This window comes from Convolutriloba macropyga, chromosome 7 (assembly GCF_964194025.1).
Source record: "Convolutriloba macropyga chromosome 7, txConMacr16.3, whole genome shotgun sequence".
Lineage (NCBI taxonomy): Eukaryota > Metazoa > Xenacoelomorpha > Acoela > Convolutidae > Convolutriloba > Convolutriloba macropyga.
In genome coordinates, this window is record NC_134474.1 from 15,105,546 (window position 1) to 15,127,972 (window position 22,427).

A 22,427-nucleotide genomic window follows, 5' to 3' on the forward strand; every position below is an offset into this window, starting at 1 on the left:
AGCGGATCGGATAGAAGAAAGGATGTAACTGAACGAAATTGCAAACGTGAAGAGCTGGGGAGCAAATCACAAGTCGCCGTTTTATGCGCGCTCTAGACCAAAACTGAAAAGAGAATTCCAAAAAAAGCTTGGGTGACAGACTAGATTCGGAAAATCTAGATCTATTGGAGCATAATCCATGTTACATTGTTTCAGTCAGCATCTTCCTAAAAAACTTATCGCACCATTCACAAACCTTTATCAGCTACTGCAGTTCTGACATCTGATTCTTGCCTGGGATGACTTCAGGAGTCATAATCCTCGGAGGGAATGATGAATTTGACTTTCGTTCACACAAAAACTGTTTTTAGTTGGGTAAATCGGCCTATAAACGCAATCATTGTGCACAATGTTGCTTGCGATTATCACCTGATTTTGTTTAGTATTGAATAGACATTTCTTTAGTTGAATACCAAGTGAAACGATTTATGTGTTTATCACTTCAATTTCTTTAGCATTGAATAGATATTTCTTGAATAGATAATGAATGGATAGATACTTGAATACCGAGAGCACAACAATGTCGACAAAGATGAAAATGTTAATAACTATGATAGTTTTCTTTAATTTCTTTGATATAGGGATTTCTAAGACAGCGGGGGCTAAATTGAGTATGCACAGTTTTCTAAACAGAAGAAAAAAGGTTACATAAGATTGAATCTCGACAAGTCCGGGGTTAAGTATGGTGACCACTATTTGTTCAGAACGAAGCGGATAGAAGAGAGGAAGTACCTGACCAAAATTGCACCAGTGAAGAGCTGGGGAGCAAATCGCAAGTCGTCGCTGCGTGCGTGCCCTTGACCAGCATTGGAACAGCATGGAGAATGTCATAAGAATGCTTGGGGGCAGAAGAGATTCGGAAAATCTCTTTAAAAAATAGGAGACTGATCACTGTTTCATTATTTCAGTTAGTCTCATCGTTTAAAATATTTTGCATCATTTACAAGCCGTTATCAGTTACTTTATTTCTGACATCTGATACATGCATGGGATGACTTCGGCATTCAGAAAACCCGGAGGGAAACATTTGTTTGACTTTCTTTCACACAAACTGGTTTCAGGCGGCGAAAATGACCCTCAAAACGATGCTTCTTTCACAATATTTCTTGTGTTCATTACCTAAATTTGTCTAGTATTAATTAGATATTTCTTTAGATGGATACCAAGATCAACCAGGTCGATAAAGACGACTTTGATAAAAACAATAATTTTCATTTCTGATGTAGTGATTTCTAAACCAACTGGGGAAAAAGTGAGCAGGATGCACAATTGTTTAGACGGACGAAAGATAGCTCGAATAAAGCTCAATAAACCCGGGTTAAGTATGGCGACCACTGTTTGTGCAGAGCGGAGCGGATAGAAGAAAAGAGATAACTGACCGAAGTTGCATCTGTGAAGAGCTCTGGAGCAAATCACGAGTCGCCGTTGCATGCGTTCTCTAGAACAACTGTGGAACAGCATGACGAATGGTATAAAAATGCTTGGAGGACAGTTTAGATTCGGAAAATCTCTTAGATCTATTGAAGACTAATCAAGAATAATGTTTCCTTGTCTGAGTTAGCTTCTTCTTTTAAATTGATTGCACCATTCAAACCTCTATCAGCTACTGCATTTCTGACATCAGACGCATGGGACGCCTTCAGGAGTCAGAAATCAGAGGGAATGATTGATTCGACCTTTTCATACAAACTGGTTTTAGAGGGCGAATTTGGCCCATAAACCGATTCTTTTTTCACAATGTTTGTATTTATCACCTAAATTTGTTTAGTATTGATTAGATGTTTCTGTAACTGAATAACCCAAGTGCAACAATGTCAAAAATGACTATGACAGTAACTTTGATTTTTTTTCATTACTTTTTGTTTACTACTTCTTTTCATTTGTAGGGATTTCTAAACCGACGGCGGAAAGTGAGTACACACAATTGTTTACACAAACGAAAAATGCTCTCATAAGACTGAAACTTGACAAGCCTGGGGTTAAGTATGCTGACCACTATCTGTGCAGAGCGGAGTGGATAGAAGTAGCTCACCGAAATTGCACCAGTGTGAAGAGCTGGGGAGACATCACAAGTCGTCTTTGCATGCGTGCTCCAGACCAACAGTGGAACAGCATGGCGAATGGAATAAAAATTCTTGGGGACGGAATAGTTCGGAAAATCTCTAGAACTATTGGAGCCTAATCACTGTTTCATTGTTTCAGTTAGCCTCTTCCTGAATAAACATCGCACCATTCACAAACCTTTATCAGCAACTGCAGTTCTGACATCTGATTCTTGCCTGGGATGACTTCAGGAGTCATAAACCTCGGAGGGATTGATGAATTTGACTTTCGTTCATACAAAAACTGGTTTTAGACGGGTAAAACGGCCTATAAACGCAATCATTGTGCACGATGATGCTTTTGATTATCACGTAATTTTGTTTAGTATTGAATAGATATTTCTTTAGTTGAATACCAAGTGAAACGATTTATGTGTTTATCACTTCAATTTCTTTAGCATTGAATAGATATTTCTTGAAAAGATATTGAATAGATAGTTACTTGAATACCAAGAGCACAGCAATGTCGACAAAGATGAGAACGTTAATAACTACGATAATTTTCATTAACTTCTTTGATATAGGGATTTTAAAGCCTGCGAGGGGAAAAATTGAGTATGCACAATTGTCTACACAGAAAAATGCTTCAATAAGATTGAATCTTGCCAAGCCCAGGGATATGTATGGTGACCACTAGTTGTGCAGAACGAAGCGGATAGAAGAGAGGAGATACCTGACCAAAATTGCACCAGTTGAGAGCTGGTGAGCAAATCACAAGACGTCGCTGCATGCGTGCCCTAGACCAACAGTGGAACAGCATGGCGAATGTTATAAGAATGCTTGGGGGCAGAACAGATTCGGAAAATCTCTTTAGAAAATAGGAGACTGATCACTGTTTCATTGTTTCAGTTAGCCTCTTCCTGAATAATTTATCGCACCATTCCCAAACCTTTATCAACTACTGCTGTTCTGACATCTGATTCTTGCCTGGGATGACTTCAGGAGTCATAAACCTCGGAGGGAATGATGTATTTGACTTTCGTTCACACAAAAACTGTTTTTAGTTGGGTAAATCGGCCTATAAACGCAATCATTGTGCACAATGTTGCTTGTGATTATCACCTGATTTTGTTTAGTATTGAATAGATATTTCTTTAGTTGAATACCAAGTGAAACGATTTATGTGTTTATCACTTCAATTTCTTTAGCATTGAATAGATATTTCTTGAATAGATATTGAATAGATAGATACTTGAATACCAAGAGCACAACAATGTCGACAAAGATGAGAATGTTAATAACTATGATAGTTTTCTTTAATTTCTTTGATATAGGGATTTCTAAACCTGCGAGCGGAAAATTTGAGTATGCACGATTGTCTACACAGAAGAAAAGTGCTTTCATAAGATTGAATCTCGACAAGTCCGGGGTTAAGTATGGTGACCACTATTTGTGCAGAACGAAGCGGATAGAAGAGAGGAAGAACCAGACCAAAATTGCACCAGTGAAGAGCTGGGGAGCAAATCACAAGTCGTCGCTGCGTGCGTGCACTAGACCAGCCGTGGAACAGCATGGATAATGTCATAAGAATGCTTGGGGGGACAGAAGAGATCCGGAAAATCTCTTTAGAAGATAGGAGCCTGATCACTGTTTCATTATTTCAGTTAGTCTCTTCGTTTAAAATATTTCGCATCATTTACAAGCCGTTATCAGTTACTACATCTGTGACATCTGATACATGCATGGAATGACTTCGGCATTCAGAAAACTCGGAGGGAAACATTCATTTGGTTTTTCTTTCACACAAACTCGTTTCAGGCGGCGAAAATGGCCCTCAAAACGATGCTTCTTTGACAATATTTCTTGTGTTTGTTACCTAAATTTGTCGTATATTAATTAGATATTTCTTTAGATGAATACCAAGATCAACCAGGTCGATAAAGACGACTTTGATAAAAACAAAATTTTCATTTCTGATGTAGTGATTTCTAATCCGACTGGGGAAAAAGTGAGCAGGATGCACAATTGTTTAGACGGTAGAAAGATAGCTCCATAAGAATAAAGCTCAATAAACCCGGGGTTAAGTATGGCGACCACTGTTTGTGCAGAGCGGAGCGGATAGAAGAAAAGAGATAACTGACCGAAGTTGCATCCGTGAAGAGTTGTGGAGCAAATCACGAGTCGCCGTTGCATGCGTTCTCTAGAACAACTGTGGAACAGCATGACGATTGGTATGAAAATGCTTGGGGGACAGTTTAGATTCGGAAAATCTCTTAGATCTATTGAAGACTAATCAAGAATAATGTTTCCTTGTCTGAGTTAGCTTCTTCTTTTAAATTGATTGCACCATTCAAACCTCTATCAGCTACTGCATTTCTGACATCAGATTTTCGCATGGGACGCCTTCGGGAGTCAGAAATCAGGGGGAATGATCTTATCGACCTTTTCATACAAACTGGTTTTAGAGGGCGAAATTGGCCCATAAACCGATTCTTTTTTCACAATGTTTTTATTTATCACCTAAATTTGTTTAGTATCGATTAGATGTTTCTGTAACTGAATAACCCAAGAGCAACAATGTCAAAAATGACTATTACAGTAGCTTTGATTTTTTTCATTACTGTCATTTGTAGGGATTTCTAAACCGACGGCGAACGAAAAATGCTCTCATACGACTGAAACTTGACAAGCCTGGGCTTAGGTATGCTGACCACTATCTGTGCAGAGCGGAGCGGATAGAAGTACCTGATCAAAATTGCACCAGTGTGAAGAGCTGGGGAGGACATCACAAGTTGTTGCATGCGTGCCCTAGACCAACAGTGGAACAGCATGGGGAATGGAATAAAAATGCTTGGGAGCAGAATAGATTCGGAAAATCTCTAGAACTATTGGAGCCTAATCACTGTTCCATTGTTTCAGTTAGCCTCTCCCTGAATAATTTATCGCACCATTCACAAACGTTATCAGCTACTGGAGCTCTGACATCTGATTCTTGCCTGGGATGACTTCAGGAGTCATAAACCCCGGAGGGATTGATGTATTTGACTTTCGTCCAAACAAACTGTTTTTAGGCGGGTAAATCGGCCTATAAACGCAATCAATGTGCATGATGATATTTTTAATTATCACCTGATTTTTTTTAGTATTGAATAGATATTTGATTGAACACCAAGAGAAACAATTTTTGTGTTTATCACTTCAATTTCTTTAGCATTGGATAGATATTTCTTGAAAAGATATTGAATAGATAGTTACTTGAAAACCAAGAGCACAGCAATGTCGACAAAGATGAGAACGTTAATAATTCTGATAATTTTCATTAACTTCTTTGATATAGGGATTTCTAACCCTGCGAGGGGAAAAATTGAGTATGCACAATTGTCTACACTGAAAAATGCTTCAATAAGATTGAATCTTGCCAAGCCCGAGGTTAAGTATGGTGACCACTATTTGTGCAGAACGAAGCGGATAGAAGAGAGGAAGAACCAGACCAAAATTGCACCAGTGAAGAGCTGGGGAGCAAATCACAAGTCGTCGCTGCGTGCGTGCACTAGACCAGCCGTGGAACAGCATGGATAATGTCATAAGAATGCTTGGGGGGACAGAAGAGATCCGGAAAATCTCTTTAGAAGATAGGAGCCTGATCACTGTTTCATTATTTCAGTTAGTCTCTTCGTTTAAAATATTTCGCATCATTTACAAGCCGTTATCAGTTACTACATCTGTGACATCTGATACATGCATGGGATGACTTCGGCATTCAGAAAACTCGGAGGGAAACATTCATTTGGTTTTTCTTTCACACAAACTCGTTTCAGGCGGCGAAAATGGCCCTCAAAACGATGCTTCTTTGACAATATTTCTTGTGTTTGTTACCTAAATTTGTCGTATATTAATTAGATATTTCTTTAGATGAATACCAAGATCAACCAGGTCGATAAAGACGACTTTGATAAAAACAAAATTTTCATTTCTGATGTAGTGATTTCTAATCCGACTGGGGAAAAAGTGAGCAGGATGCACAATTGTTTAGACGGTAGAAAGATAGCTCCATAAGAATAAAGCTCAATAAACCCGGGGTTAAGTATGGCGACCACTGTTTGTGCAGAGCGGAGCGGATAGAAGAAAAGAGATAACTGACCGAAGTTGCATCCGTGAAGAGTTGTGGAGCAAATCACGAGTCGCCGTTGCATGCGTTCTCTAGAACAACTGTGGAACAGCATGACGATTGGTATGAAAATGCTTGGGGGACAGTTTAGATTCGGAAAATCTCTTAGATCTATTGAAGACTAATCAAGAATAATGTTTCCTTGTCTGAGTTAGCTTCTTCTTTTAAATTGATTGCACCATTCAAACCTCTATCAGCTACTGCATTTCTGACATCAGATTTTTGCATGGGACGCCTTCGGGAGTCAGAAATCAGGGGGAATGATCTTATCGACCTTTTCATACAAACTGGTTTTAGAGGGCGAAATTGGCCCATAAACCGATTCTTTTTTCACAATGTTTGTATTTATCACCTAAATTTGTTTAGTATCGATTAGATGTTTCTGTAACTGAATAACCCAAGAGCAACAATGTCAAAAATGACTATTACAGTAACTTTGATTTTTTTCATTACTGTCATTTGTAGGGATTTCTAAACCGACGGCGAACGAAAAATGCTCTCATACGACTGAAACTTGACAAGCCTGGGCTTAGGTATGCTGACCACTATCTGTGCAGAGCGGAGCGGATAGAAGTACCTGATCAAAATTGCACCAGTGTGAAGAGCTGGGGAGGACATCACAAGTTGTTGCATGCGTGCCCTAGACCAACAGTGGAACAGCATGGGGAATGAAATAAAAATGCTTGGGAGCAGAATAGATTCGGAAAATCTCTAGAACTATTGGAGCCTAATCACTGTTCCATTGTTTCAGTTAGCCTCTCCCTGAATAATTTATCGCACCATTCACAAACGTTATCAGCTACTGGAGCTCTGACATCTGATTCTTGCCTGGGATGACTTCAGGAGTCATAAACCCCGGAGGGATTGATGTATTTGACTTTCGTCCAAACAAACTGTTTTTAGGCGGGTAAATCGGCCTATAAACGCAATCAATGTGCATGATGATATTTTTAATTATCACCTGATTTTTTTTAGTATTGAATAGATATTTGATTGAACACCAAGAGAAACAATTTTTGTGTTTATCACTTCAATTTCTTTAGCATTGGATAGATATTTCTTGAAAAGATATTGAATAGATAGTTACTTGAAAACCAAGAGCACAGCAATGTCGACAAAGATGAGAACGTTAATAATTCTGATAATTTTCATTAACTTCTTTGATATAGGGATTTCTAACCCTGCGAGGGGAAAAATTGAGTATGCACAATTGTCTACACTGAAAAATGCTTCAATAAGATTGAATCTTGCCAAGCCCGAGGTTAAGTATGGTGACCACTATTTGTGCAGAACGAAGCGGATAGAAGAGAGGAAATACCTGACCAAAATTGCACCAGTTGAGAGCTGGGGAGCAAATCAAAAGATGTCGCTGCATGCGGGCCCTAGACCAACAGTGGAACAGCATGGCGAGTAGAATAAAATTGCTTGGGGTCAGAATAGATTCGGAAATTCCCTATTGGAGCCAGATCACTCTTTGAAGACCAAGTGAAACACTTTTTGTTTATCACTTCAATTTCTTTAGCATTGAATAGATATTTCTTGAATAGATATTGAATAGATAGGTACTTGAATACCAAGAGCACAGCAATGTCTACAAAGATGAGAATGTTAATAGCTATGATAATTTTCATTTTCTTTGATATAGGGATTTCTAAACCTGCGAGGGGAAATTGAGTATGCACAATTGTCTACACAGAAGAAAAATGCTTTCATAAGATTGAAACTTGCCAAGCCCGGGGTTAAGTATGGTGACCACTATTTGTGCAGAACGAAGCGGTTAGAAGAGAGGAAATACCTGACCAAAATTGCACCAGTTGAGAGCTGGGGAGCAAATCACAAGATGTCGCTGCATGCGGGCCCTAGATGAACAGTGGAACAGCATGGCGAGTGGAATAAAATTGCTTGGGGACAGAATAGATTCGGAAAATCTCTATTGGAGCCAGATCACTCTTTGAATAACAAGTGAAACACTTTTTGTGTTTATCACTTCAATTTCTTTAGCATTGAATAGATATTTCTTGAATAGATATTGAATAGATAGGTACTTGAATACCAAGAGCACAGCAATGTCGACAAAGATGAGAATGTTAAAAACTATGATAATTTTCATTTTCTTTGATATCGGGACTTCTAAACCTGCGAGGGGAAAAGTGAGTATGCACAATTGTCTACACAGAAGAAAAATGCTTTCATAAGATTGATAAGATTGACACTTGCCAAGCCCGAGGTTAAGTATGGTGACCACTATTTGTGCAGAACGAAGCGGATAGAAGAGAGGAGATACCTGACCAAAATTGCACCAGTTGAGAGCTGGGGAGCAAATCACAAGACGTCGCTGCATGCGTGCCCTAGACCAACAGTGGAACAGCATGGTGAGTGGAATAAAATTGCTTGGGGGACAGAATAGATTCGGAAAATCTCTATTGGAGCCAGATCACTGTTTGAATACCAAGTGAAACACTTTTTGTGTTTATCACTTCAATTTCTTTAGCATTGAATAGATATTTCTTGAATAGATATTGAATAGATAGATACTTGAATACAAAGAGCACAAAAATTTCGACAAAGATGAGAATGGTAATAACTATGATAGTTTTCATTAATTTCTTTGATATAGGAATTTCTAAACCGGCGGGGGGGGGAATTCAGTATGCACAGTTTTCTACACAGAAAAAAAATGCTTTCATAAGATTAAATCTTGACAAGTCCGGGGTTAAGTAGGGTGACCACTATTTGTGCAGAACGAAGCGGACAGAAGAGAGGAGGTACATGACCAAAAACGCACCAGTGAAGAGCTGGGGAGCAAATCACAAGACTTCGCTGCTTGCGTGCCCTAGACCAACAGTGGAAAAGCATGGAGAAAGTTATAAGAGTGCTTGGGGGATAGAAGACATTCGGAAAATCTCTCAAAAGATTGGAGCCTAATCACTGTTTCATTATTTCAGTAAGTCTCATCGTTTAAAATATTTCGCATCATTTACAAGCCGTTATCAGTTACTTTATTTCTGACATCTGATACATGCATGGGATGACTTCGGCATTCAGAAAACTCGGAGGGAAACATTTGTTTGACTTTCTTTCACACAAACTGGTTTCAGGCGGCGAAAATGACCCTCAAAACGATGCTTCTTTCACAATATTTCTTGTGTTTATTACCTAAATTTGTCTAGTTTTAATTAGATATTTCTTTAGATGGATACCAAGATCAACTAGGTCGATAAAGACGACTTTGATAAAAACAATAATTTTCATTTCTGATGTAGTGATTTCTAAACCGACTGGGGAAAAAGTGAGCAGGATGCACAATTGTTTAGACGGAAGAAAGATAATAATAATAAATAAAGCCATAATAATAAAGCTCAATAAACCCGGGGTTAAATATGGCGACCACTGTTTGTGCAGAGCGAAGCGGATAGAAGAAAAGAGATAACTGACCGAAGTTGCATCCATGAAGAGCTGGGGAGCAAATCACGAGTTGTCTTTGCATGCGTGCTCCAGACCAACAGTGGAACAGCATGGCAAATGGAATAAAAATTCTTGGGGACAGAATAGTTCGGAAAATCTCTAAGATCTATTGGAGCCTAATCACTATTCCATTGTTTCAGCCTCTTTCTGAATAATTTATCGCACCATTCACAATCCTTTATCAGCTACTGCAGTTCTGACATCTGATTCTTGCCTGGGATGACTTAGGAGTCATAAACCCCGGAGAGATTGATGTATTTGACTTTCATTCACACAAAAACTGTTTTTAGGCAGGTAAATCGGCTTATAAACGCAATAATTGTGCACGATGATGCTTTTTATTTTCACCTGTTTTTTTAGTATTGAATAGATATTTAATTGAATACCGAGAGAAACAATTTTTGTGTTTATCATTTCAATTCCTTTAGCATTGAATAGATATTTCTTGAATAGATACTGAATAGATAGGTACTTGAATACCAAGAGCACATCAATGTCGACAAAGATGAGAATGTTAATAACTATGATAATTTTCATTTTCTTTGATATAGGGATTTCTAAACCTGCGAGTGGAAAAATTGATTATGCACGATTGTCTACACAGAAGAAAAGTGCTTTCATAAGATTGAATCTTGCCAAGCCCGGGGTTAAGTAGGGTGACCACTATTTGTGCAGAACGAAGCGGATAGAAGAGAGGACATATCTGACCAAAACTGTACCAGCCAGTGAAGAGCTGGGGAGCAAATCACAAGTCATCGCTGCGTGCGTGCCCTATACCAGCCGTGGAACAGCATGGTGAATGTCATAAGAATCCTTGGGGGGACAGAAGAGATTCGGAAAATCTCTTTAGAAGCTTAGAGCCTAATCACTGTTTCATTATTTCAGTGAGCCTCTTAGTTTAAAATATAACGCATCATTTACAAGCCGTTATCAGTTACTGCTTTTCTGACATCTGTTACATGCAGGGGATGACTTCGGCAGTCAGAAAACTCGGAGGGAAACATTTGTTTGACTTTCATTCACACAAACTGGTTTCAGGCGGCGAAAATGGCCCATAAAAAGATGCTTCTTTCACAATATTTCTTTTGTTTATTACCTAAATTTGTCTAGCATTAATTATATGTTTCTTTAGATGAATACCAAGATCAACAAGGTCGACAAAAAACAACTTGATAATACCAATAATTTTCATTTGTGCTCCAGTGATTTCAAAACCGACGGGGGGGAAAGCGAGGGTGCAAAATTGTTTACAATAAAAAAAATGCTTTCATAAGATTGAAATTTCAGAAGCCCGGTGTTACGTATTGTGACTATTTGAGCTGAGGAGTGCGGATAGAAGAAAGGAGGTACCGTACCGAAATTGCAGCAGTGAAAAGCTGGGGAGCAACTTACAAGTAGTCTCTGCATGCGTAAGCTAGACCGACAGTGGAACAGCATGGAGAAGGGTATAAGAATGCCTACCCTTGTTTACAGAATTGGTTCGGTAAATCTCTAGAACTATTATAGCCTAATCACTGTTCCATTGTTTCAGCATCTTCCTGAAAAATTTATCGCACCATTCACAAACTTTTATCAGGTACGGCCGTTCTGACATCTGATTCTTGTCTGGGATAACTTCAGGAGTCATAAACCCCGGAGGGATTGATGTATTTGACTTTCGTTCACACAAACTGTTTTTAGGCTGGTAAATTGGCCTTTAAACGCAATCATTGTGCACGATGTTGCTTTCGTTGATCACCTGATTTTTTTAGCATTGAATAGATTCTTAATTGAATACCAAGAGAAACAATTTGTCTGTTTTTTAACAATAAATAGATATTTCTTGAATAGATATTGAATAGATTGATACTTGAATACCAAGAGCACAGCAATGTCGACAAAGATGATAATGTTAAAAACTATCATAACTTTCATTAACTTCTTTGTTATAGTGATTTCTAAACCTCCGAGGGGAAAAATTGAGTATGCACAATTGCCTACACAGAAGAAAAATGCTTTCATAAGATTGAATCTTGCCGAGCCCAAGGTTAAGTATGGTGACCACTATTTGTGCAGAACGAAGCGGATAGAAGAGAGGAGATACCTGACCAAAATTGCACCAGTTGAGAGCTGGTGAGCAAATCACAAGACGTCGCTGCATGCGTGCCCTAAACCAACAGTGGAACAGCATAGAGAATGTTATAAGAATGCTTGAGGGGACAGAAGAGATTCGGAAAATCTCTTTAGAAGATTGGAGCTTAATCACTGTTTCATTATTTCCTTTAGTATCTTCGTTTAAAATTTATCGCATCATTTACAAGCCGTTATCATTTACTGCATTTCTGAAATCTGATACATGCATGGGATGACTTCGGCAGTCAGATTACTCGTAGGGAAACATTTGCTTGACTTTCTTTCACACAAACTGGTTTCAGGCGGCGAAAATGGCCCATAAAACGTTGCTTCTTTCACAAGATTTGTCTTTATTACCCACATTTGTCTAGTAATAATTAGATATTTCATTAAACGAATACCAAAATTAACAAGGTCGACAAAAACAACTTCATGATAATAATAATTTTCATTTGTGATCCAGCGATTTCAAAACCGACTGCGGAAAAGTTAGGGTGCACAATTGTTTACATAAAAAAAGGCTTTCATAAGATTGAAAATTGAGAAGCCCGGGGTTAAATATGGTGACCACTATTTGTGCAGAGCGGAGCGGACAAAATAAGAGGTACCTGCCCGAAATTGCGCCAGTGAAAAGCTGGGGACTTAAATACAAGTCGTCACTGCATGCGTGCCTTAGTCCGACAGTGGAAATGCATGGAGAATGGTATAAAAATGCTAGGGGGGCAGAATAGATTCGGAAAACTATTGCAGCCTAATCACTGTTCCATTGTTTCAGTTAGCCTCTTCCTGATAAATTTATCGCACCATTCACAAACCTTTATCAGCTATGGCCGTTCTATCATCAGATTCTTGCCTGGGATGACTTCCGGAGTAGGAAAACACGAAGATTTATTCAATTTTTTTCACACAAACTGGTATTAGGCGGCGAAAATGGCCCTTAAACTGATTTTTTCCACAATGTTTCTTGTGTTTATCAGCTACATTTGTTTTGTATCGATTAGATAATTCTGTAATTGAATAATACAAGAGCAACAATGTCAACAATGACTATCATAGTAACTTTGATTTTCACATTATTTTCATATGTAGGTACTTCTAAACCGACGGGGGGAGTGAAGATGCACAACTATTCACACAAAAGAAAGATGCTTTCATAAGATTGAATCTTGCCGAGCCCAAGGTTAAGTATGGTGACCACTATTTGTGCAGAACGAAGCGGATAGAAGAGAGGAGGTACATGACCAAAATTGCACCAGTGAAGAGCTGGGGAGCAAATCACAAGACGTCGCTGCATGCGTGCCCTAAACCAACAGTGGAACAGCATAGAGAATGTTATAAGAATGCTTGAGGGGACAGAAGAGATTCGGAAAATCTCTTTAGAAGATTGGAGCTTAATCACTGTTTCATTATTTCCTTTAGTATCTTCGTTTAAAATTTATCGCATCATTTACAAGCCGTTATCATTTACTGCATTTCTGAAATCTGATACATGCATGGGATGACTTCGGCAGTCAGATTACTCGTAGGGAAACATTTGCTTGACTTTCTTTCACACAAACTGGTTTCAGGCGGCGAAAATGGCCCATAAAACGTTGCTTCTTTCACAAGATTTGTCTTTATTACCCACATTTGTCTAGTAATAATTAGATATTTCATTAAACGAATACCAAAATTAACAAGGTCGACAAAAACAACTTCATGATAATAATAATTTTCATTTGTGATCCAGCGATTTCAAAACCGACTGCGGAAAAGTTAGGGTGCACAATTGTTTACATAAAAAAAGGCTTTCATAAGATTGAAAATTGAGAAGCCCGGGGTTAAATATGGTGACCACTATTTGTGCAGAGCGGAGCGGACAAAATAAGAGGTACCTGCCCGAAATTGCGCCAGTGAAAAGCTGGGGACTTAAATACAAGTCGTCACTGCATGCGTGCCTTAGTCCGACAGTGGAAATGCATGGAGAATGGTATAAAAATGCTAGGGGGGCAGAATAGATTCGGAAAACTATTGCAGCCTAATCACTGTTCCATTGTTTCAGTTAGCCTCTTCCTGATAAATTTATCGCACCATTCACAAACCTTTATCAGCTATGGCCGTTCTATCATCAGATTCTTGCCTGGGATGACTTCCGGAGTAGGAAAACACGAAGATTTATTCAATTTTTTTCACACAAACTGGTATTAGGCGGCGAAAATGGCCCTTAAACTGATTTTTTCCACAATGTTTCTTGTGTTTATCAGCTACATTTGTTTTGTATCGATTAGATAATTCTGTAATTGAATAATACAAGAGCAACAATGTCAACAATGACTATCATAGTAACTTTGATTTTCACATTATTTTCATATGTAGGTACTTCTAAACCGACGGGGGGAGTGAAGATGCACAACTATTCACACAAAAGAAAGATGCTTTCATAAGATTGAAACGCTTTACAAAGATTGAAAAGCTTTACAAGCCCGGGGTTAAGAATGGTGACCACTTTTTGTGCAGAGCCGAGCGGACAGAAGGAGGTAGCTGACCGAAATTGCGCCAGTGAAGAGCTAGGGAGCAAATTACAAGTCGTCACTGCATACGTGCCCTAGACCAACAGTGAAACAGCATTGAGAATGGTATAAAAATGCTTGGGCGACAGATTAGATTCGAAAAATCTCTTTAGAACTATTGGAGCCTAATCACTGTTCCATTGTTTCAGTTAGACTTTTCCTTAAAAATTTGTCGCACCATTCAAACCTTCATCAGCTAATGCACTTTTGACATCAGATTCGCCACGGATGACTTCAGGAGTCAACAATCACGGAGGTAATAATTTTTTCTACTTTCTTTCACTCAAACTCGTTTTAAGCGGTAAAAATGGCCCATAAATCGATACTTTTTTCACAATGTTTCTTGTGTTTGTCAGCCACATTTGTTAAGTATCGATTAGATGTTTCTGTAATTGAATAACCCAAGAGCAACAATGTCAACAATGACTATGATAGTAACTTTGATTCATTTCATTAATTTCATATATAGGTATTTCTGAACCGACGGAGGAAAGTGAGTATGCACAATGGTTGACACAAATGAAAAAAGCTTCATGAGACAAACTTGACAAGCCTGGGGTTAAGTATGCTTACCACTATCTGTGCAGAGCGGAGCGGATAGAAGAAGGGAAGTAACTGACCGAAGAGCTGGGGAGGACATCACAAGTCTTTGTTGCATGCATGCCCTAGACCAACAGTGGAACAGCATGGCGAATGGAATAAAAAAGCTTGGGGGTCAGAATAGAGTCGGAAAATCTCTAGAACTATTGGAGCCTAATCACTGTTCCATTGTTTCAGTTAGACTTTTCCTTAAAAATTTGTCGCACCATTCAAACCTTCATCAGCTAATGCACTTTTGACATCAGATTCGCCACGGATGACTTCAGGAGTCAACAATCACGGAGGTAATGATTTTTTCTACTTTCTTTCACTCAAACTCGTTTTAAGCGGTAAAAATCGCCCATAAATCGATACTTTTTTCACAATGTTTCTTGTGTTTGTCAGCCACATTTGTTAAGTATCGATTAGATGTTTCTGTAATTGAATAACCCAAGAGCAACAATGTCAACAATAACTATGATAGTAACTTTGATTCATTTCATTAATTTCATATATAGGTATTTCTGAACCGACGGAGGAAAGTGAGTATGCACAATGGTTGACACAAATGAAAAAAGCTTCATGAGACAAACTTGACAAGCCTGGGGTTAAGTATGCTTACCACTATCTGTGCAGAGCGGAGCGGATAGAAGAAGGGAAGTAACTGACCGAAGAGCTGGGGAGGACATCACAAGTCTTTGTTGCATGCATGCCCTAGACCAACAGTGGAACAGCATGGCGAATGGAATAAAAAAACTTGGGGGTCAGAATAGAGTCGGAGAATCTCTAGAACTATTGGAGCCTAATCACTGTTCCATTGTTCAGTTAGCCTTTTCCTTAAAAATTTGTCGCACCATTCAAACCTTCATCAGCTAATGCACTTTTGACATCAGATTCGCCACGGATGACTTCAGGAGTCAACAATCACGGAGGGAATGATTTATTCTACTTTCTTTCACTCAAACTCGTTTCAAGCGGTAAAAATGGCCCATAAATCGATACTTTTTTCACAATGTTTCTTGTGTTTGTCAGCCACATTTGTTAAGTATCGATTAGATGTTTCTGTAATTGAATAACCCAAGAGCAACAATGTCAACAATGACTATGATAGTAACTTTGATTTATTTCATTAATTTCATATATAGGTATTTCTTCACAAGTCTTTGTTGCATGCATGCCCTAGACCAACAGTGGAACAGCATGGCGAATGGAATAAAAAAGCTTGGGGGTCAGAATAGAGTCGGAAAATCTCTAGAACTATTGGAGCCTAATCACTGTTCCATTGTTTCAGTTAGCATCTTCGTTGAAAATTTATCGCACCATTCAAACCTTTATCAGCTACTGCATTTCTGACGTCAGATTTTTGCATGGGACGCCATCAAGAGTCAGAAGTCACAGAGGGAATGATTTATTCGACTTTTTCATACAAACTGGTTTTAGACGGCGAAATTGGCCCATATACCGATTCTTTTTTCACAATGCTTCTTGTGTTTATCGCCTAAAATTGTATAGTATCGATTGGATGTTTCTGTAATTGAATAATCCAAGAGCAACAATGTCAACAATGACTGACTTTGATTTTTTTCAATACTGTCATTTGTATGCATTTCTCAACCGACGGAGGAAAGTGAGTACGCACAATTGTTTACACAAACGAAAAATGCTCTTAAGACTGAAACTTGACAAGCCTGAGGTTAAGTATGCTGACCACTATCTGTGCAGAGCGGAACGGATAGAAGAAGGGAAGTACCCGACCGAAATTGCACCAGCGTAAAGAGCTGGGGAGCACACAACAAGTCGGCGCTGCATGCGTGCCCTAGACCAACTGTGGAACAGCATGGCGAATGGTATAAAAATGCTTGGGGGACGACTAGATTCGGAAAATCTCTAGAAATACTGAAGCCTATTCAATGTTTCATTGTTTCAGTTAGCCTCTTCCTCAAAATTTATCGCATCACTCACAATCCGTTATCAGTTACTGGATTTCAGACATCTGATTCCGGCCTGGGTTCAGTTCGGCATTTAAAAATCAGGGAGGGAATGATTTATTTGGCTTTCTTTCACACAAACTGGTTTTAGTTGGCGAAATTGGCCGATAAACCGATTCTTTTTGCAATGTTTTTTGGTGTTAATAACCTAAATTTGTTTAGTATCGCTTTGATATTTTTTAATTGAATACCAAGATCCACAATGTCAACGAAGATGACTATGATATAAACTATGATAATTTTCATTAAATTCATTGATAGAGGGATTTCTTAACCAGCTGGTAAAGAAGTGAGGATAAACAACTGTTACCAGAAAAAAATAGCTCCATAGGATTAAAAGTGGTTAAGCTTGGGGTGAAGTATGGACAGCATTTTTTGGCGTGCGGAAAAGACAGAGGAAAAGAGATACCTGACGGTGGTTGCATTGTGATTAACTGTGGAGCCTGTCATAAGTAATCTTTACATGCGTTCTCTCACAGTGGAACAGCATGGAGCAAGCACGGGAATCAAAACATCTAAAATATTTTACTCGATCCGATGTGTCGGGATCTGTGATACGTATGGATACCTATTATATATCGAAACTCCTATGTGTACTAAATTATTTATCCTCTATATCTATAATTATATCATGCGTTTTACAACTAAAAGTTATGACTTCTATTTATTCACCTATATTAATATTCCCGTAAGTCTACTAAATTATTTCATATTTTGTTCATACTAGTTTATCATAAGTAATCATAATTTTATTTAGTTATCTGAATTCAAGTTACGCTGTAAACGCTCTTCATAATCTTAAGCTAGACTTAACAACGGATTCGCGCCGCGTCTCCAATAATCAGAGTTCGTATTACACAAGTAATTGTGTATTCGCCTAGCAATTCCTATCGTAATCTCGACACAAGTATTCGCAACGCCAATCCTAAAGTATTCAATACGATTAAGCATAACATGGCGCAGTCAGCGACAAAGGACAGCGGCAAATCCCCACTTGGAATTCAACCCTTTTGGGAAAAGGCAACACTAGAACCTCCAATTCGCTGGGAGTTTTGGAGAATACAATTGAAACTCGCAATTCTCGCCCGAGAAGGAATTGAAGTGGATCTCCTCTTATTGGACCCCCCAGACCATGTCCTCTTACCTCCTGAACCAGCATATGAAGATGCAGTTGACAACCCGACGGCACAATCAGAGCGAGACCGACGTACCCGCAATGAACAAGCAAAAACAGCGTGGAAGAATCAGTGTCAACGAGTTACAGCAGTTGGTATACTTTGCGGTGATAAACCGTGGAAGTTATGTGATCGGAAAGCATCCTCTTTGATGTACTTGAGCTTAGGCATGGAAGGTCGGCGCGTATTCAACTCAAAGAATTCGACCATCAATCTTGAAACAATTTCAACGAAAGATCTTTGGGATATTCTCAATACAACCTTCATTCGGATCCACAATATAACCTTCGATAGATACCTCTTCCTCACCCGAAAACAGCAAAAGGGAGAACCTATTGAGAAATTCTATGGACATCTCAAAGAACTTTCGGAAAACTGTGACCTTGGAGATAAAGGAGACACGATCATCCGGGACGTCTTTATCGCAAACATGCAAAATGAAGACATTCAAAAGGAGCTCCTTAAAGAAACAGTAGACCCGGAAAAAGCATTGGCAATAGCGATCAATATCGAGATGGGTACGCTCAACCAGTTAAAAATGAATGCAAGTAAAACCGAGTCACATTCAACTGTTAATCAAGTACAACGGATGCGCATCGCAAATGCTACCCCTTTCTCCAATATGAATACAACAGCACGGAAAAGGCCAACAACCTGTCATTTCTGTGGATCCAATTGGACCTCTGATCACCGAAATAAATGTCCCGCTCGGGGAAAAAGATGCAATAACTGTGGTATTGAGAACCACTTCGCAAAAGTTTGCCGAAAACCTAAAGATCCCAATTCCTACCCAAAACCTAAACCGCGGGTCAATGACGTAGAAAAGGACGATCAAAATGAAGATGTCAATCAGATTTCAGCTAATTTTGATCCTGATTTGGAATCAAACTATTCTTCAGATGAAGATAATTGTGTAGCAGCAGTATCTTCAACAGATTCCACAACTTCAGTGGATGCAATCAATCTTTCCGTAATCCTTGGCAAAACATCAACAAATGTTTTAGTGGATTCGGGCAGCGTATGCACAATAATAAACGAATCCTTGGCAAACTCATTTCCCAAGATTCAGAATCGAAGTGGATACGCGAAGCGAATCCTAAACAATTGAAAACATTTTCAAACGAACCTATTCATACGGTGGGCATTCTTCAAACTTCAATTCAAAGCAGTAATTGGTAGGCAAATCCAATAGAAATTCAAGTAGTGACAGACGGACATCGTTCTCTATTGGGTAGAGATTTGTTTCCAGCTCTTGGACTCTCAATACATCAATCAAGTAACAATGTAACAATTAATCAGGTAGATCAAGAATATTGCCCAATAAAAAAACAGATTGCTATTGACTATCCCGATCTAATCTCCAGAATTGGTAAGTCCAAAGTACATACAGTTCGTTTAAAATTCCACAAACACTATACTCCATCCCACCAAAAGGGCCGTCGTGTTCCTATAAATTTACTAGACAAAGTATCTGCTGAGCTAAAGAAGCTTTCTGAACAAGGACACATCGAAAAATTACAAGAATGTTCGGATAAAAACTACATCTCCCCCATTGTAATCACGGTCAAAAAGGACAAATCTGTAAAGTTAGCTCTTGATTCAAAAATATTAAATAAAGCGATCCACAAAAACAAGTACCAAATGCCAAACATAGATAGTCTTATCGATTCAATCTCACAACATATTAATAATTCAAACCTAGGAGATCATGTCTACTTTTCAACGATTGATTTAAAATATGCCTATAGTCAATTAAAACTGCATCCGGATACCGCACGTCATTGCAATTTTAATATCATTTGCGGCGATGCAACTGGTACATATCGTTTCAAAACGGGATTTTATGGCCTTACGGATATGCCGGCTGAGTTTCAAAAGGCAATGGATTACACATTGGTTGGACTAACTAACACATACTGTTTTCTGGATGACATAATTGTAGTTAGCAAAGGTACCAAGGAATCGCACCTCAAATACGTGTACAAATGTCTCCAAAAACTCGAATCCGATAACCTTCGCATTAATTTGAGTAAATGTCATTTCGCAAAACATCAAATAAATTGGCTTGGCTTCACATTCTCACAAAGTGGTGTTAAACCTATAGAATCTAAAACAGCGGCAATTGCGGAAATCAAAGCTCCAAAAACATTGAAACAATTACGATCATTCTTAGGTAGTGTTCATCACTTAAGCAAATTTATACCCAATCTTGCCAAAATATGCCATCCTCTTCGGCCATTATTAAAGAAAAACGAAAAATTTATTTGGAATGAAACTCATCAATTACATTTTGAACACATCAAAACTGTTATTGCAAATGCTACGGAAAACATTCATTTTAATCCAACACTGGAAACGCGAATCAAATGCGATGCATCTCGCCAAGGTTTAGGCGCTGCGCTTGAACAATTAGATTGTGAAGGGTGGAAAACAGTAGCTTTTGCGTCTCGTTTTCTTAATAGCAACGAAGAACGCTATAGTATAAATGAACTCGAATTACTTGGGGTGGTGTGGGCCATTGAATATTTTAAATATTATTTATTTGGGAAGACTTTCACAGTTTTAACAGACCACAGAGCACTTCTTTCAGTTCTAAAATCACACCGTTCTAACAAATCCTACAACAGTAGATTAACACGATGGATTGATCGTTTGTTACCATTTGATTTTAATATCGAACATATTCCTGGTACCAGAATGGGTTTAGTTGATTATATTTCGCGTCAACCAAATCAAAAGGCTAAAAGTGTCAATCAATACGATGAGGAATTCATGGTAGCAACAATTTCCCGTATTCGCGACGCAATTAGATCTTTATTTAGTCACGCGAATAAAATTCCTTTCCAAAAGCGGCACATAACCAGTAATTATAACCAACAAGTAAACAAGACGCGCGTCCACGGTTGCAAACCTGCTAAAATTAGCATGAATAATTCAAATACCTCAATTAATCCACTCATTCCTCAAGCACAAGTAAACAATTACAATTCTGAATTCATTTCCAACTTTAATTGCCTTGCAAATCAATTGATTAAAAACACTACTGCATCCGCATCACGAATCCAGCCAAATAAATTTAATTGTAATTCAGCCGCAAAAACAGAAAATAAAGTGAACCACATAACAATGTCCGCAAAAGAAGTGCCTCAATCTAACCCCCCAACTCCTACTACTGCTCCCAAAGTAACTTTCCGCACCCAATCAACCCCTATAGCGACAACCAGTACAAGCCCTAACATTCACACCCCAATTTCATCATCACCCGAAATACAAGACATTGAATTATCCAAAGAGGAAATTTTTGAAAGTAACTTAAACCAACTATTTACAAAATCCTTCTTAGCCGTCCTAACAAGTAAGGACGCAGTATTAAAAGAAATTAGAGATTGTGTCCTCCAAGACGACGAGAACCGCTGTAAGGAAGTTAGCCCTTATATATATTCGTTCTGGAAGGACCTTCACATGAGGTCCGGTTGTTTGTGTGTGGATGAGCGCGTCGCCATACCCAACTCGATAAAGGACGCGGTACTGGAATCCATACACATGACCCACCCTGGTAGTTGGGGCATGCTTTCATTATCTCAGTATGCATGGTGGCCATATATGCATAGAGAGATTCTCGCCAAAGCATCAGACTGCGGTCCGTGTACAGATATTGGTAAGAATTTGAAACCTATTATACCAAAATCTAAATGGTATCCTCACAAGGCTTGTCAAGCACCAAATGAAGAAATTCAAATTGACTTTGTGGGCCCGATAACAAATGATAGAGATAAAGATATTTACTTTCTGACATGTATAGATATTTATTCAAAGTATCCAACAGCTCGAATTTTTGAACATGCAAATGGGACAAATGTGGTAAAATTTCTCCGCGATTATGCTTATACTCATGGAATCCCGCGAACAATCCGCCTAGATCAAGCTACTTGTTTAGTAGGTAAACAAGTTACAAACTATTGTAATGAAAATAACATTAACATTCTCGACGCGCCAGTCGGAGACCATAGAGCAATTGGATTAGTGGAGCGAATGGTACAGACAATTAAACGACGGTTATCCTGTATGAAAACTGAAAATAAAGATTCATTTTCTACATCTAAAGCAATTAAACAGATAGTTTTTGACTTACGAATAACAAGACAGAAAACAACACAGATAACTCCATTCGAAGCTCATTTTGGTCGTCTGGTGAATACTCCGTTGCGTAATATTAGCACATGTCCATCAAGTCTAAATTTAACATATGAAAAAATTATTAATCACTATTTAGATGCTGATACAGTTCCTGTAGCCAAATACCTCGATGA

General features: G+C 38.6%; 1 protein-coding gene across 1 annotated transcript in view; it reads right to left on the bottom strand.

The window, feature by feature from the left end:
- Positions 1–22,427, bottom strand: part of LOC142342638 (DNA-directed RNA polymerases I, II, and III subunit RPABC3-like) — a 569,350-nt gene that overhangs the window by 235,953 nt on the left and 310,970 nt on the right. The gene's annotated exons all lie outside the window — the stretch shown is intronic.